Here is a 17,371-nt window from a genome sequence, read left to right as displayed (position 1 = left end):
GACTTGATACTGGAACCTCCGAGCCAGGACTTGATACTGGAAACTCCGAGCCAGGTCTTGATACTGGAAGCTCCGAGTCAGAACTTGAGACTGGAACATCGGAGTGAGGACTTGATACTGGATCCTCGGAGTCAGGACTTGATACTGGATACTCGGAGTCAGGATTTGATACTGGAACCTCCTAGCTTGGACTTGATACTGGAATCTCCGAGTCAGGACTTCATACTGGAAACTCGGAGTCATGTGTTGATACTGGAACCTCCGAGCTTGGACTTGATACTGGAACCTCGGAGTCAGGACTTAAGACTGGAACCTCCGAGCTTGGACTTGATACTGGAATCTCCAAGTCAGAACTTGATACTGGAACGTCTAAGCCAGGACTTCATACTGGAACTTCGGAGTCAGGACTTGATACTGGAAACTCGGAGTCAGGACTTGAGACTGGAACCTCGGAGTCAGGATTTGATACTGGAACCTCTGAGCTTGGACTTGATACTGGAACCTGGGAGACAGTACTTGATACTGGAACCTCGGAGTCAGAATTTGATACTGGAACCTTCGAGCTTGGACTTGATACTGGAACCTCGGAGTCAGGACTTGATACTGGAACCTCCGAGCTTGGACTTGATTCTGGAACCTCGGAGTCAGGACTTGATACTGGAATCTCCGAGATGGACTTGATACTGGAACCTCAGAGTCAGGAATTGATACTGGAACACCTTAGCCTGGACTTGATACTGGACCCTTGGAGTCAGGACTTGATACTGGAACCTCGGAGTCAGGACTTGATACTGGAACCTCCGAGCTTGGATTTGATACTGGAACCTCGGTTTCATGACTTGATACTGGAACCTCCGATTCTGTACTTGATACTGGAACCTCGGCGTCAGGACTTGATATGGAACTTCAGAGTCAGGACTTGATACTGGAACCTCGGAGTCAGGACTTGAGACTGGAACCTCGGAGTCAGGACTTGATACTGGAATCTCCGAGCTTGGACTTGATACTGGAACCTCTGAGTCAGGACTTGATACTGGAACCTCCGAGCTTGGATTTGATACTGGAACCTCGGTTTCATGACTTGATACTGGAACCTCCGATTCTGTACTTGATACTGGAACCTCGGCGTCAGGACTTGATATGGAACTTCAGAGTCAGGACTTGATACTGGAACCTCGGAGTCAGGACTTGAGACTGGAAACTCGGAGTGAGGACTTGATACTGGAAACTCCGAGCCAGGTCTTGATACTGGAAGCTCCGAGTCAGGACTTGAGACTGGAACATCGGAGTGAGGACTTGATACTGGATCCTCGGAGTCAGGACTTGATACTGGAAACTCCGAGATGGACTTGATACTGGAACCCCGGAGCCATGACTTGATACTGGAACCTCGGAGTCAGAATTTGATACTGGAACCTCCGATTCTGTACTTGATACTGGAACCTCGGCGTCAGGACTTGATATGGAACTTCAGAGTCAGGACTTGATACTGGAACCTCCGAGCTTGGACTTGATTCTGGAACCTCGGAGTCAGGACTTGATACTGGAATCTCCGAGATGGACTTGATACTGGAACCACAGAGTCAGGAATTGATACTGGAACACCTTAGCCTGGACTTGATACTGGACCCTTGGAGTCAGGACTTGATACTGGAACCTCGGAGTGAGGACTTGATACTGGAATCTCCAAGCCAGGACTTGAAACTGGAAACTTGGAGTCAGGACATGATACGGGAACTTCCGAACGTGGACTTGATACTGGAACCTCAGAATCAGGACTTGATACTGGAAACTCCTTGCTTGGACTTGATACTGGAACCCCGGAGTCAGGACTTGATACTGGAACATCGGAGTCAGGAGTTGATACTGGAACCTCCGAGTTTGGACTTGATACTGGAACCTCGGAGTCAGGACTTGATACTGGAACCTCGGAGCTTGGAATAGATTCTGGAACCGTGGAGACAGGACTTGATATACTGGAACCTCAGAGTCAGGACTTGATACTGGAACCTCGGAGTCAGGAGTTGATACTGGAACCTCCGAGCTTGGACTTGAGACTGGAACCTCCGAGCTTGGTCTTGATACTGGAACCTCGGAGTCAGGACTTGATAATGGAACCACCGAGCTTGGACTTGATACTGGAACCTCGGAGTCAGGAGTTGATACTGGAACCTCCGAGCTTGGACTTGAAACTGGAACCTCCGAGCTTGGTCTTGATACTGGAACCTCGGAGTCATGACTTGATACTGGAACCTCCGATTCCGGACTTGATACTGGAACCTCCGAGCTTGGATCTGATACTGGAACCTAGGAGTCAGGACTTGATACTGGAAACTCGGAGTCAGGACTTGATACTCGAATCTCCGAGCTTGGACTTGATACTGGAACCTCTGAGTCAGGACTTGATACTGGAACCTCCTAGCTTGGACTTGATACTGGAATCTCCGAGTCAGGACTTGATACTGGAACCTCCAAGCCAGGAGTTGATACTGGAAGCTCCGAGTCAGGACATCATACTGGAACCTCGGAGTGAGGATTTGATACTGGAACCTCCGAGCTTGGACTTGATGCTGGAACCTCGGAGTCAGGACTTGATAATGGAACCACCGAGCTTGTACTTGATACTGGAACCTCGGAGTCAGGAGTTGATACTGGAACCTCCGAGCTTGGACTTGAAACTGGAACCTCCGAGCTTTGTCTTGATACTGGAACCTCGGAGTCATGACTTGATACTGGAACCTCCGATTCCGGACTTGATACTGGAACCTCCGAGCTTGGATCTGATACTGGAACCTAGGAGTCAGGACTTGATACTGGAAACTCGGAGTCAGGACTTGATACTCGAATCTCCGAGCTTGGACTTGATACTGGAACCTCTGAGTCAGGACTTGATACTGGAACCTCCTAGCTTGGACTTGATACTGGAATCTCCGAGTCAGGACTTGATACTGGAACCTCCAAGCCAGGAGTTGATACTGGAAGCTCCGAGTCAGGACATCATACTGGAACCTCGGAGTGAGGATTTGATACTGGAACCTCCGAGCGTGGACTTGATGCTGGAACCTCGGAGTCAGGACTTGATACTGGAACCTCCGAGCTTTTACTTGATGATGGAACCTCGGAGTCAGGACTTGATACTGGAACCTCCGAGCTTGGACTTGATACTGGAACCTCGGAGTCAGGAGTTGATACTGGAACCTCCGAGCTTGGACTTGAGACTGGAACCTCCGAGCTTGGTCTTGATACTGGAAGCTCCGAGTCAGGACTTGAGACTGGAACATCGGAGTGAGGACTTGATACTGGATCCTCGGAGTCAGGACTTGATACTGGAAACTCCGAGATGGACTTGATACTGGAACCCCGGAGCCATGACTTGATACTGGAACCTCGGAGTCAGAATTTGATACTGGAACCTTCGAGCTTGGACTTGATACTGGAACCTCGGAGTCAGGACTTGATACTGGAACCTCCGAGCTTGGACTTGATTATGGAACCTCGGAGTCAGGACTTGATACTGGAACCTCCGAGCTTGGACTTGATTCTGGAACCTCGGAGTCAGGACTTGATACTGGAATCTCCGAGATGGACTTGATACTGGAACCTCCGAGCTTGGATTTGATACTGGAACCTCGGTTTCATGACTTGATACTGGAACCTCCGATTCTGTACTTGATACTGGAACCTCGGCGTCAGGACTAGATATGGAACTTCAGAGTCAGGACTTGATACTGGAACCTCGGAGTCAGGACTAGAGACTGGAACCTCGGAGTGAGGACTTGATACTGGAATCTCCAAGCCAGGACTTGAAACTGGAAACGGAGTCAGGACATGATACGGGAACTTCCGAACGTGGACTTGATACTGGAACCTCAGAATCAGGACTTGATACTGGAAACTCCTTGCTTGGACTTGATACTGGAACCTCGGCGTCAGGACTTGATATGGAACTTCAGAGTCAGGACTTGATACTGGAACCTCGGAGTCAGGACTTGAGACTGGAACCTCGGAGTGAGGACTTGATACTGGAATCTCCAAGCCAGGACTTGAAACTGGAAACTTGGAGTCAGGACATGATACGGGAACTTCCGAACGTGGACTTGATACTGGAACCTCAGAATCAGGACTTGATACTGGAAACTCCTTGCTTGGACTTGATACTGGAACCCCGGAGTCAGGACTTGATACTGGAACATCGGAGTCAGGAGTTGATACTGGAACCTCCGAGTTTGGACTTGATACTGGAACCTCGGAGTCAGGACTTGATACTGGAACCTCGGAGCTTGGAATAGATTCTGGAACCGTGGAGACAGGACTTGATATACTGGAACCTCAGAGTCAGGACTTGATACTGGAACCTCGGAGTCAGGAGTTGATACTGGAACCTCCGAGCTTGGACTTGAGACTGGAACCTCCGAGCTTGGTCTTGATACTGGAACCTCGGAGTCAGGACTTGATAATGGAACCACCGAGCTTGGACTTGATACTGGAACCTCGGAGTCAGGAGTTGATACTGGAACCTCCGAGCTTGGACTTGAAACTGGAACCTCCGAGCTTGGTCTTGATACTGGAACCTCGGAGTCATGACTTGATACTGGAACCTCCGATTCCGGACTTGATACTGGAACCTCCGAGCTTGGATCTGATACTGGAACCTAGGAGTCAGGACTTGATACTGGAAACTCGGAGTCAGGACTTGATACTCGAATCTCCGAGCTTGGACTTGATACTGGAACCTCTGAGTCAGGACTTGATACTGGAACCTCCTAGCTTGGACTTGATACTGGAATCTCCGAGTCAGGACTTGATACTGGAAACGGAGTCAGGACATGATACGGGAACTTCCGAATGTGGACTTGATACTGGAACCTCAGAATCAGGACTTGATACTGGAAACTCCTTGCTTGGACTTGATACTGGATCCTCGGAGTCAGGACTTGATACTGGAAACTCCGAGATGGACTTGATACTGGAACCCCGGAGCCATGACTTGATACTGGAACCTCGGAGTCAGAATTTGATACTGGAACCTCCGAGCTTGGACTTGATACTGGAACCTTAGAGTCAGGACTTGATACTGGAAACTCCTTGCTTGGACTTGATACTGGAACCCCGGAGTCAGGAGTTGATACTGGAACCTCCGAGTTTGGACTTGATACTGGAACCTCGGAGTCAGGACTTGATACTGGAACCTCCGAGTCAGGACTTGATACTGGAACCTCCGAGCCAGGACTTGATACTGGAAACTCCGAGCCAGGTCTTGATACTGGAAGCTCCGAGTCAGAACTTGAGACTGGAACATCGGAGTGAGGACTTGATACTGGATCCTCGGAGTCAGGACTTGATACTGGAACCTCGGAGTCAGGACTTAAGACTGGAACCTCCGAGCTTGGACTTGATACTGGAATCTCCAAGTCAGAACTTGATACTGGAACGTCTAAGCCAGGACTTCATACTGGAACTTCGGAGTCAGGACTTGATACTGGAAACTCGGAGTCAGGACTTGAGACTGGAACCTCGGAGTCAGGATTTGATACTGGAAACGGAGTCAGGACATGATACGGGAACTTCCGAATGTGGACTTGATACTGGAACCTCAGAATCAGGACTTGATACTGGAAACTCCTTGCTTGGACTTGATACTGGATCCTCGGAGTCAGGACTTGATACTGGAAACTCCGAGATGGACTTGATACTGGAACCCCGGAGCCATGACTTGATACTGGAACCTCGGAGTCAGAATTTGATACTGGAACCTCCGAGCTTGGACTTGATACTGGAACCTTAGAGTCAGGACTTGATACTGGAAACTCCTTGCTTGGACTTGATACTGGAACCCCGGAGTCAGGAGTTGATACTGGAACCTCCGAGTTTGGACTTGATACTGGAACCTCGGAGTCAGGACTTGATACTGGAACCTCCGAGTCAGGACTTGATACTGGAACCTCCGAGCCAGGACTTGATACTGGAAACTCCGAGCCAGGTCTTGATACTGGAAGCTCCGAGTCAGAACTTGAGACTGGAACATCGGAGTGAGGACTTGATACTGGATCCTCGGAGTCAGGACTTGATACTGGATACTCGGAGTCAGGATTTGATACTGGAACCTCCTAGCTTGGACTTGATACTGGAATCTCCGAGTCAGGACTTCATACTGGAAACTCGGAGTCATGTGTTGATACTGGAACCTCCGAGCTTGGACTTGATACTGGAACCTCGGAGTCAGGACTTAAGACTGGAACCTCCGAGCTTGGACTTGATACTGGAATCTCCAAGTCAGAACTTGATACTGGAACGTCTAAGCCAGGACTTCATACTGGAACTTCGGAGTCAGGACTTGATACTGGAAACTCGGAGTCAGGACTTGAGACTGGAACCTCGGAGTCAGGATTTGATACTGGAACCTCTGAGCTTGGACTTGATACTGGAACCTGGGAGTCAGTACTTGATACTGGAACCTCCGAGTCAGGACTTGATACTGGAACCTCCGAGCCAGGACTTGATACTGGAAACTCCGAGCCAGGTCTTGATACTGGAAGCTCCGAGTCAGAACTTGAGACTGGAACATCGGAGTGAGGACTTGATACTGGATCCTCGGAGTCAGGACTTGATACTGGAAACTCCGAGATGGACTTGATACTGGAACCCCGGAGCCATGACTTGATACTGGAACCTCGGAGTCAGAATTTGATACTGGAACCTTCGAGCTTGGACTTGATACTGGAACCTCGGAGTCAGGACTTGATACTGGAACCTCCGAGCTTGGACTTGATTCTGGAACCTCGGAGTCAGGACTTGATACTGGAATCTCCGAGATGGACTTGATACTGGAACCTCAGAGTCAGGAATTGATACGGGAACACCTTAGCCTGGACTTGATACTGGACCCTTGGAGTCAGGACTTGATACTGGAACCTCGGAGTCAGGACTTGATACTGGAACCTCGGAGTCAGGACTTGATACTGGAACCTGCGATTCTGTACTTGATACTGGAACCTCGGCGTCATGACTTGATATGGAACTTCAGAGTCAGGACTTGATACTGGAACACCTTAGCCTGGAGTTGATACTGGACCCTTGGAGTCAGGACTTGATACTGGAACCTCGGAGTCAGGACTTGATACTGGAACCTCCGAGCTTGGATTTAATATTGGAACCTCGGTTTCATGACTTGATACTGGAACCTCCGATTCTGTACTTGATACTGGAACCTCGGCATCAGGACTTGATATGGAACTTCAGAGTCAGGACTTGATACTGGAACCTCGGAGTCAGGACTTGAGACTGGAACCTCGGAGTGAGGACTTGATACTGGAATCTCCCAGCCAGGACTTGAAACTGGAACGTACAAGCCAGGACTTCATACTGGAACTTCGGAGTCAGGACTTGATACTGGAAACTCGGAGTCAGGACTTGAGACTTTAAACTCGGAGTCAGGATTTGATACTGGAACCTCTGAGCTTGGACTTGATACTGGAACCTGGGAGTCAGTACTTGATACTGGAACCTCCGAGTCAGGACTTGATACTGGAACCTCCGAGCCAGGACTTGATACTGGAAACTCCGAGCCAGGTCTTGATACTGGAAGCTCCGAGTCAGGACTTGAGACTGGAACATCGGAGTGAGGACTTGATACTGGATCCTCGGAGTCAGGACTTGATACTGGAAACTCCGAGATGGACTTGATACTGGAACCCCGGAGCCATGACTTGATACTGGAACCTCGGAGTCAGAATTTGATACTGGAACCTCCGAGCTTGGACTTGATACTGGAACCTTAGAGTCAGGACTTGATACTGGAAACTCCTTGCTTGGACTTGATACTGGAACCCCGGAGTCAGGAGTTCATACTGGAACCTCCGAGTTTGGACTTGATACTGGAACCTCGGAGTCAGGACTTGATACTGGATACTCGGAGTCAGGATTTGATAATGGAACCTCCTAGCTTGGACTTGATACTGGAATCTCCGAGTCAGGACTTGATACAGGAACCTCCAAGCCAGGAGTTGATACTGGAAGCTCCGAGTCAGGACTTCATACTGGAAACTCGGAATCAGGACTTGAGACTGGAACCTCGGAGTGTGGTCTTGATACTGGAACCTCGGAGTCAGGATTTGATACTGGGACCTCCGAGCTTGGACTTAATACTGGAACCTCGGAGTCAGGTGTTGATACTGGAACCTCCGAGCTTGGACTTGATACTGGAACCTCGGAGTCAGGACTTAAGACTGGAACCTCCGAGCTTGGACTTGATACTGGAATCTCCAAGTCAGGACTTGATACTGGAACGTCCAAGCCAGGACTTCATACTGGAACTTCGGAGTCAGGACTTGATACTGGAAACTCGGAGTCAGGACTTGAGACTGGAACCTCGGAGTCAGGATTTGATACTGGAACCTCTGAGCTTGGACTTGATACTGGAACCTGGGAGTCAGTACTTGATACTGGAACCTCCGAGTCAGGACTTGATACTGGAACCTCCGAGCCAGGACTTGATACTGGAAACTCCGAGCCAGGTCTTGATACTGGAAGCTCCGAGTCAGGACTTGAGACTGGAACATCGGAGTGAGGACTTGATACTGGATCCTCGGAGTCAGGACTTGATACTGGAAACTCCGAGATGGACTTGATACTGGAACCCCGGAGCCATGACTTGATACTGGAACCTCGGAGTCAGAATTTGATACTGGAACCTTCGAGCTTGGACTTGATACTGGAACCTCGGAGTCAGGACTTGATACTGGAACCTCCGAGCTTGGACTTGATTCTGGAACCTCGGAGTCAGGACTTGATACTGGAATCTCCGAGATGGACTTGATACTGGAACCTCAGAGTCAGGAATTGATACTGGAACACCTTAGCCTGGACTTGATACTGGACCCTTGGAGTCAGGACTTGATACTGGAACCTCGGAGTCAGGACTTGATACTGGAACCTCCGAGCTTGGATTTGATACTGGAACCTCGGTTTCATGACTTGATACTGGAACCTCCGATTCTGTACTTGATACTGGAACCTCGGCGTCAGGACTTGATATGGAACTTCAGAGTCAGGACTTGATACTGGAACCTCGGAGTCAGGACTTGAGACTGGAACCTCGGAGTCAGGACTTGATACTGGAATCTCCGAGCTTGGACTTGATACTGGAACCTCTGAGTCAGGACTTGATACTGGAACCTCCGAGCTTGGATTTGATACTGGAACCTCGGTTTCATGACTTGATACTGGAACCTCCGATTCTGTACTTGATACTGGAACCTCGGCGTCAGGACTTGATATGGAACTTCAGAGTCAGGACTTGATACTGGAACCTCGGAGTCAGGACTTGAGACTGGAAACTCGGAGTGAGGACTTGATACTGGAAACTCCGAGCCAGGTCTTGATACTGGAAGCTCCGAGTCAGGACTTGAGACTGGAACATCGGAGTGAGGACTTGATACTGGATCCTCGGAGTCAGGACTTGATACTGGAAACTCCGAGATGGACTTGATACTGGAACCCCGGAGCCATGACTTGATACTGGAACCTCGGAGTCAGAATTTGATACTGGAACCTCCGATTCTGTACTTGATACTGGAACCTCGGCGTCAGGACTTGATATGGAACTTCAGAGTCAGGACTTGATACTGGAACCTCCGAGCTTGGACTTGATTCTGGAACCTCGGAGTCAGGACTTGATACTGGAATCTCCGAGATGGACTTGATACTGGAACCACAGAGTCAGGAATTGATACTGGAACACCTTAGCCTGGACTTGATACTGGACCCTTGGAGTCAGGACTTGATACTGGAACCTCGGAGTGAGGACTTGATACTGGAATCTCCAAGCCAGGACTTGAAACTGGAAACTTGGAGTCAGGACATGATACGGGAACTTCCGAACGTGGACTTGATACTGGAACCTCAGAATCAGGACTTGATACTGGAAACTCCTTGCTTGGACTTGATACTGGAACCCCGGAGTCAGGACTTGATACTGGAACATCGGAGTCAGGAGTTGATACTGGAACCTCCGAGTTTGGACTTGATACTGGAACCTCGGAGTCAGGACTTGATACTGGAACCTCGGAGCTTGGAATAGATTCTGGAACCGTGGAGACAGGACTTGATATACTGGAACCTCAGAGTCAGGACTTGATACTGGAACCTCGGAGTCAGGAGTTGATACTGGAACCTCCGAGCTTGGACTTGAGACTGGAACCTCCGAGCTTGGTCTTGATACTGGAACCTCGGAGTCAGGACTTGATAATGGAACCACCGAGCTTGGACTTGATACTGGAACCTCGGAGTCAGGAGTTGATACTGGAACCTCCGAGCTTGGACTTGAAACTGGAACCTCCGAGCTTGGTCTTGATACTGGAACCTCGGAGTCATGACTTGATACTGGAACCTCCGATTCCGGACTTGATACTGGAACCTCCGAGCTTGGATCTGATACTGGAACCTAGGAGTCAGGACTTGATACTGGAAACTCGGAGTCAGGACTTGATACTCGAATCTCCGAGCTTGGACTTGATACTGGAACCTCTGAGTCAGGACTTGATACTGGAACCTCCTAGCTTGGACTTGATACTGGAATCTCCGAGTCAGGACTTGATACTGGAACCTCCAAGCCAGAAGTTGATACTGGAAGCTCCGAGTCAGGACATCATACTGGAACCTCGGAGTGAGGATTTGATACTGGAACCTCCGAGCTTGGACTTGATGCTGGAACCTCGGAGTCAGGACTTGATACTGGAACCTCCGAGCTTTTACTTGATGATGGAACCTCGGAGTCAGGACTTGATACTGGAACCTCCGAGCTTGGACTTGATACTGGAACCTCGGAGTCAGGAGTTGATACTGGAACCTCCGAGCTTGGACTTGAGACTGGAACCTCCGAGCTTGGTCTTGATACTGGAAGCTCCGAGATGGACTTGATACTGGAACCCCGGAGCCATGACTTGATACTGGAACCTCGGAGTCAGAATTTGATACTGGAACCTTCGAGCTTGGACTTGATACTGGAACCTCGGAGTCAGGACTTGATACTGGAACCTCCGAGCTTGGACTTGATTATGGAACCTCGGAGTCAGGACTTGATACTGGAACCTCCGAGCTTGGACTTGATTCTGGAACCTCGGAGTCAGGACTTGATACTGGAATCTCCGAGATGGACTTGATACTGGAACCACAGAGTCAGGAATTGATACTGGAACACCTTAGCCTGGACTTGATACTGGACCCTTGGAGTCAGGACTTGATACTGTAACCTCGGAGTCAGGACTTGATACTGGAACCTCCGAGCTTGGATTTGATACTGGAACCTCGGTTTCATGACTTGATACTGGAACCTCCGATTCTGTACTTGATACTGGAACCTCGGCGTCAGGACTAGATATGGAACTTCAGAGTCAGGACTTGATACTGGAACCTCGGAGTCAGGACTAGAGACTGGAACCTCGGAGTGAGGACTTGATACTGGAATCTCCAAGCCAGGACTTGAAACTGGAAACGGAGTCAGGACATGATACGGGAACTTCCGAACGTGGACTTGATACTGGAACCTCAGAATCAGGACTTGATACTGGAAACTCCTTGCTTGGACTTGATACTGGAACCTCGGCGTCAGGACTTGATATGGAACTTCAGAGTCAGGACTTGATACTGGAACCTCGGAGTCAGGACTTGAGACTGGAACCTCGGAGTGAGGACTTGATACTGGAATCTCCAAGCCAGGACTTGAAACTGGAAACTTGGAGTCAGGACATGATACGGGAACTTCCGAACGTGGACTTGATACTGGAACCTCAGAATCAGGACTTGATACTGGAAACTCCTTGCTTGGACTTGATACTGGAACCCCGGAGTCAGGACTTGATACTGGAACATCGGAGTCAGGAGTTGATACTGGAACCTCCGAGTTTGGACTTGATACTGGAACCTCGGAGTCAGGACTTGATACTGGAACCTCGGAGCTTGGAATAGATTCTGGAACCGTGGAGACAGGACTTGATATACTGGAACCTCAGAGTCAGGACTTGATACTGGAACCTCGGAGTCAGGAGTTGATACTGGAACCTCCGAGCTTGGACTTGAGACTGGAACCTCCGAGCTTGGTCTTGATACTGGAACCTCGGAGTCAGGACTTGATAATGGAACCACCGAGCTTGTACTTGATACTGGAACCTCGGAGTCAGGAGTTGATACTGGAACCTCCGAGCTTGGACTTGAAACTGGAACCTCCGAGCTTGGTCTTGATACTGGAACCTCGGAGTCATGACTTGATACTGGAACCTCCGATTCCGGACTTGATACTGGAACCTCCGAGCTTGGATCTGATACTGGAACCTAGGAGTCAGGACTTGATACTGGAAACTCGGAGTCAGGACTTGATACTCGAATCTCCGAGCTTGGACTTGATACTGGAACCTCTGAGTCAGGACTTGATACTGGAACCTCCTAGCTTGGACTTGATACTGGAATCTCCGAGTCAGGACTTGATACTGGAACCTCCAAGCCAGGAGTTGATACTGGAAGCTCCGAGTCAGGACATCATACTGGAACCTCGGAGTGAGGATTTGATACTGGAACCTCCGAGCGTGGACTTGATGCTGGAACCTCGGAGTCAGGACTTGATACTGGAACCTCCGAGCTTTTACTTGATGATGGAACCTCGGAGTCAGGACTTGATACTGGAACCTCCGAGCTTGGACTTGATACTGGAACCTCGGAGTCAGGAGTTGATACTGGAACCTCCGAGCTTGGACTTGAGACTGGAACCTCCGAGCTTGGTCTTGATACTGGAAGCTCCGAGTCAGGACTTGAGACTGGAACATCGGAGTGAGGACTTGATACTGGATCCTCGGAGTCAGGACTTGATACTGGAAACTCCGAGATGGACTTGATACTGGAACCCCGGAGCCATGACTTGATACTGGAACCTCGGAGTCAGAATTTGATACTGGAACCTTCGAGCTTGGACTTGATACTGGAACCTCGGAGTCAGGACTTGATACTGGAACCTCCGAGCTTGGACTTGATTATGGAACCTCGGAGTCAGGACTTGATACTGGAACCTCCGAGCTTGGACTTGATTCTGGAACCTCGGAGTCAGGACTTGATACTGGAATCTCCGAGATGGACTTGATACTGGAACCTCCGAGCTTGGATTTGATACTGGAACCTCGGTTTCATGACTTGATACTGGAACCTCCGATTCTGTACTTGATACTGGAACCTCGGCGTCAGGACTAGATATGGAACTTCAGAGTCAGGACTTGATACTGGAACCTCGGAGTCAGGACTAGAGACTGGAACCTCGGAGTGAGGACTTGATACTGGAATCTCCAAGCCAGGACTTGAAACTGGAAACGGAGTCAGGACATGATACGGGAACTTCCGAACGTGGACTTGATACTGGAACCTCAGAATCAGGACTTGATACTGGAAACTCCTTGCTTGGACTTGATACTGGAACCTCGGCGTCAGGACTTGATATGGAACTTCAGAGTCAGGACTTGATACTGGAACCTAGGAGTCAGGACTTGATACTGGAAACTCGGAGTCAGGACTTGATACTCGAATCTCCGAGCTTGGACTTGATACTGGAACCTCGGCGTCAGGACTTTATATGGAACTTCAGAGTCAGGACTTGATACTGGAACCTCCGAGCTTGGACTTGATTCTGGAACCTCGGAGTCAGGACTTGATACTGGAATCTCCGAGATGGACTTGATACTGGAACCACAGAGTCAGGAATTGATACTGGAACACCTTAGCCTGGACTTGATACTGGACCCTTGGAGTCAGGACTTGATACTGGAACCTCGGAGTGAGGACTTGATACTGGAATCTCCAAGCCAGGACTTGAAACTGGAAACTCCTTGCTTGGACTTGATACTGGAACCCCGGAGTCAGGACTTGATACTGGAACATCGGAGTCAGGAGTTGATACTGGAACCTCCGAGTTTGGACTTGATACTGGAACCTCGGAGTCAGGACTTGATACTGGAACCTCGGAGCTTGGAATAGATTCTGGAACCGTGGAGACAGGACTTGATATACTGGAACCTCAGAGTCAGGACTTGATACTGGAACCTCGGAGTCAGGAGTTGATACTGGAACCTCCGAGCTTGGACTTGAGACTGGAACCTCCAAGCTTGGTCTTGATACTGGAACCTCGGAGTCAGGACTTGATAATGGAACCACCGAGCTTGGACTTGATACTGGAACCTCGGAGTCAGGAGTTGATACTGGAACCTCCGAGCTTGGACTTGAAACTGGAACCTCCGAGCTTGGTCTTGATACTGGAACCTCGGAGTCATGACTTGATACTGGAACCTCCGATTCCGGACTTGATACTGGAACCTCCGAGCTTGGATCTGATACTGGAACCTAGGAGTCAGGACTTGATACTGGAAACTCGGAGTCAGGACTTGATACTCGAATCTCCGAGCTTGGACTTGATACTGGAACCTCTGAGTCAGGACTTGATACTGGAACCTCCTAGCTTGGACTTGATACTGGAATCTCCGAGTCAGGACTTGATACTGGAACCTCCAAGCCAGGAGTTGATACTGGAAGCTCCGAGTCAGGACATCATACTGGAACCTCGGAGTGAGGATTTGATACTGGAACCTCCGAGCTTGGACTTGATGCTGGAACCTCGGAGTCAGGACTTGATACTGGAACCTCCGAGCTTTTACTTGATGATGGAACCTCGGAGTCAGGACTTGATACTGGAACCTCCGAGCTTGGACTTGATACTGGAACCTCGGAGTCAGGAGTTGATACTGGAACCTCCGAGCTTGGACTTGAGACTGGAACCTCCGAGCTTAGTCTTGATACTGGAAGCTCCGAGTCAGGACTTGAGACTGGAACATCGGAGTGAGGACTTGATACTGGATCCTCGGAGTCAGGACTTGATACTGGAAACTCCGAGATGGACTTGATACTGGAACCCCGGAGCCATGACTTGATACTGGAACCTCGGAGTCAGAATTTGATACTGGAACCTTCGAGCTTGGACTTGATACTGGAACCTCGGAGTCAGGACTTGATACTGGAACCTCCGAGCTTGGACTTGATTATGGAACCTCGGAGTCAGGACTTGATACTGGAACCTCCGAGCTTGGACTTGATTCTGGAACCTCGGAGTCAGGACTTGATACTGGAATCTCCGAGATGGACTTGATACTGGAACCACAGAGTCAGGAATTGATACTGGAACACCTTAGCCTGGACTTGATACTGGACCCTTGGAGTCAGGACTTGATACTGGAACCTCGGAGTCAGGACTTGATACTGGAACCTCCGAGCTTGGATTTGATACTGGAACCTCGGTTTCATGACTTGATACTGGAACCTCCGATTCTGTACTTGATACTGGAACCTCGGCGTCAGGACTAGATATGGAACTTCAGAGTCAGGACTTGATACTGGAACCTCGGAGTCAGGACTAGAGACTGGAACCTCGGAGTGAGGACTTGATACTGGAATCTCCAAGCCTGGACTTGAAACTGGAAACGGAGTCAGGACATGATACGGGAACTTCCGAACGTGGACTTGATACTGGAACCTCAGAATCAGGACTTGATACTGGAAACTCCTTGCTTGGACTTGATACTGGAACCTCGGCGTCAGGACTTGATATGGAACTTCAGAGTCAGGACTTGATACTGGAACCTCGGAGTCAGGACTTGAGACTGGAACCTCGGAGTGAGGACTTGATACTGGAATCTCCAAGCCAGGACTTGAAACTGGAAACTTGGAGTCAGGACATGATACGGGAACTTCCGAACGTGGACTTGATACTGGAACCTCAGAATCAGGACTTGATACTGGAAACTCCTTGCTTGGACTTGATACTGGAACCCCGGAGTCAGGACTTGATACTGGAACATCGGAGTCAGGAGTTGATACTGGAACCTCCGAGTTTGGACTTGATACTGGAACCTCGGAGTCAGGACTTGATACTGGAACCTCGGAGCTTGGAATAGATTCTGGAACCGTGGAGACAGGACTTGATATACTGGAACCTCAGAGTCAGGACTTGATACTGGAACCTCGGAGTCAGGAGTTGATACTGGAACCTCCGAGCTTGGACTTGAGACTGGAACCTCCGAGCTTGGTCTTGATACTGGAACCTCGGAGTCAGGACTTGATAATGGAACCACCGAGCTTGGACTTGATACTGGAACCTCGGAGTCAGGAGTTGATACTGGAACCTCCGAGCTTGGACTTGAAACTGGAACCTCCGAGCTTGGTCTTGATACTGGAACCTCGGAGTCATGACTTGATACTGGAACCTCCGATTCCGGACTTGATACTGGAACCTCCGAGCTTGGATCTGATACTGGAACCTAGGAGTCAGGACTTGATACTGGAAACTCGGAGTCAGGACTTGATACTGGAACCTCCAAGCCAGGAGTTGATACTGGAAGCTCCGAGTCAGGACATCATACTGGAACCTCGGAGTGAGGATTTGATACTGGAACCTCCGAGCGTGGACTTGATGCTGGAACCTCGGAGTCAGGACTTGATACTGGAACCTACGAGCTTTTACTTGATGATGGAACCTCGGAGTCAGGACTTGATACTGGAACCTCCGAGCTTGGACTTGATACTGGAACCTCGGAGTCAGGAGTTGATACTGGAACCTCCGAGCTTGGACTTGAGACTGGAACCTCCGAGCTTGGTCTTGATACTGGAAGCTCCGAGTCAGGACTTGAGACTGGAACATCGGAGTGAGGACTTGATACTGGATCCTCGGAGTCAGGACTTGATACTGGAAACTCCGAGATGGACTTGATACTGGAACCCCGGAGCCATGACTTGATACTGGAACCTCGGAGTCAGAATTTGATACTGGAACCTTCGAGCTTGGACTTGGTACTGGAACCTCGGATTCAGGACTTGATACTGGAACCTCCGAGCTTGGACTTGATTATGGAACCTCGGAGTCAGGACTTGATACTGGAACCTCCGAGCTTGGACTTGATTCTGGAACCTCGGAGTCAGGACTTGATACTGGAATCTCCGAGATGGACTTGATACTGGAACCTCCGAGCTTGGATTTGATACTGGAACCTCGGTTTCATGACTTGATACTGGAACCTCCGATTCTGTACTTGATACTGGAACCTCGGCGTCAGGACTAGATATGGAACTTCAGAGTCAGGACTTGATACTGGAACCTCGGAGTCAGGACTAGAGACTGGAACCTCGGAGTGAGGACTTGATACTGGAATCTCCAAGCCAGGACTTGAAACTGGAAACGGAGTCAGGACATGATACGGGAACTTCCGAACGTGGACTTGATACTGGAACCTCAGAATCAGGACTTGATACTGGAAACTCCTTGCTTGGACTTGATACTGGAACCTCGGCGTCA

The sequence above is a fragment of the Hypanus sabinus genome, chromosome 1, assembly GCF_030144855.1.
Source record: "Hypanus sabinus isolate sHypSab1 chromosome 1, sHypSab1.hap1, whole genome shotgun sequence".
Classification (NCBI taxonomy): Eukaryota; Metazoa; Chordata; class Chondrichthyes; order Myliobatiformes; family Dasyatidae; genus Hypanus; species Hypanus sabinus.
The sequence above is the reverse complement of the archived record's forward strand: the minus strand, read 5'-3'. Positions refer to the sequence as shown.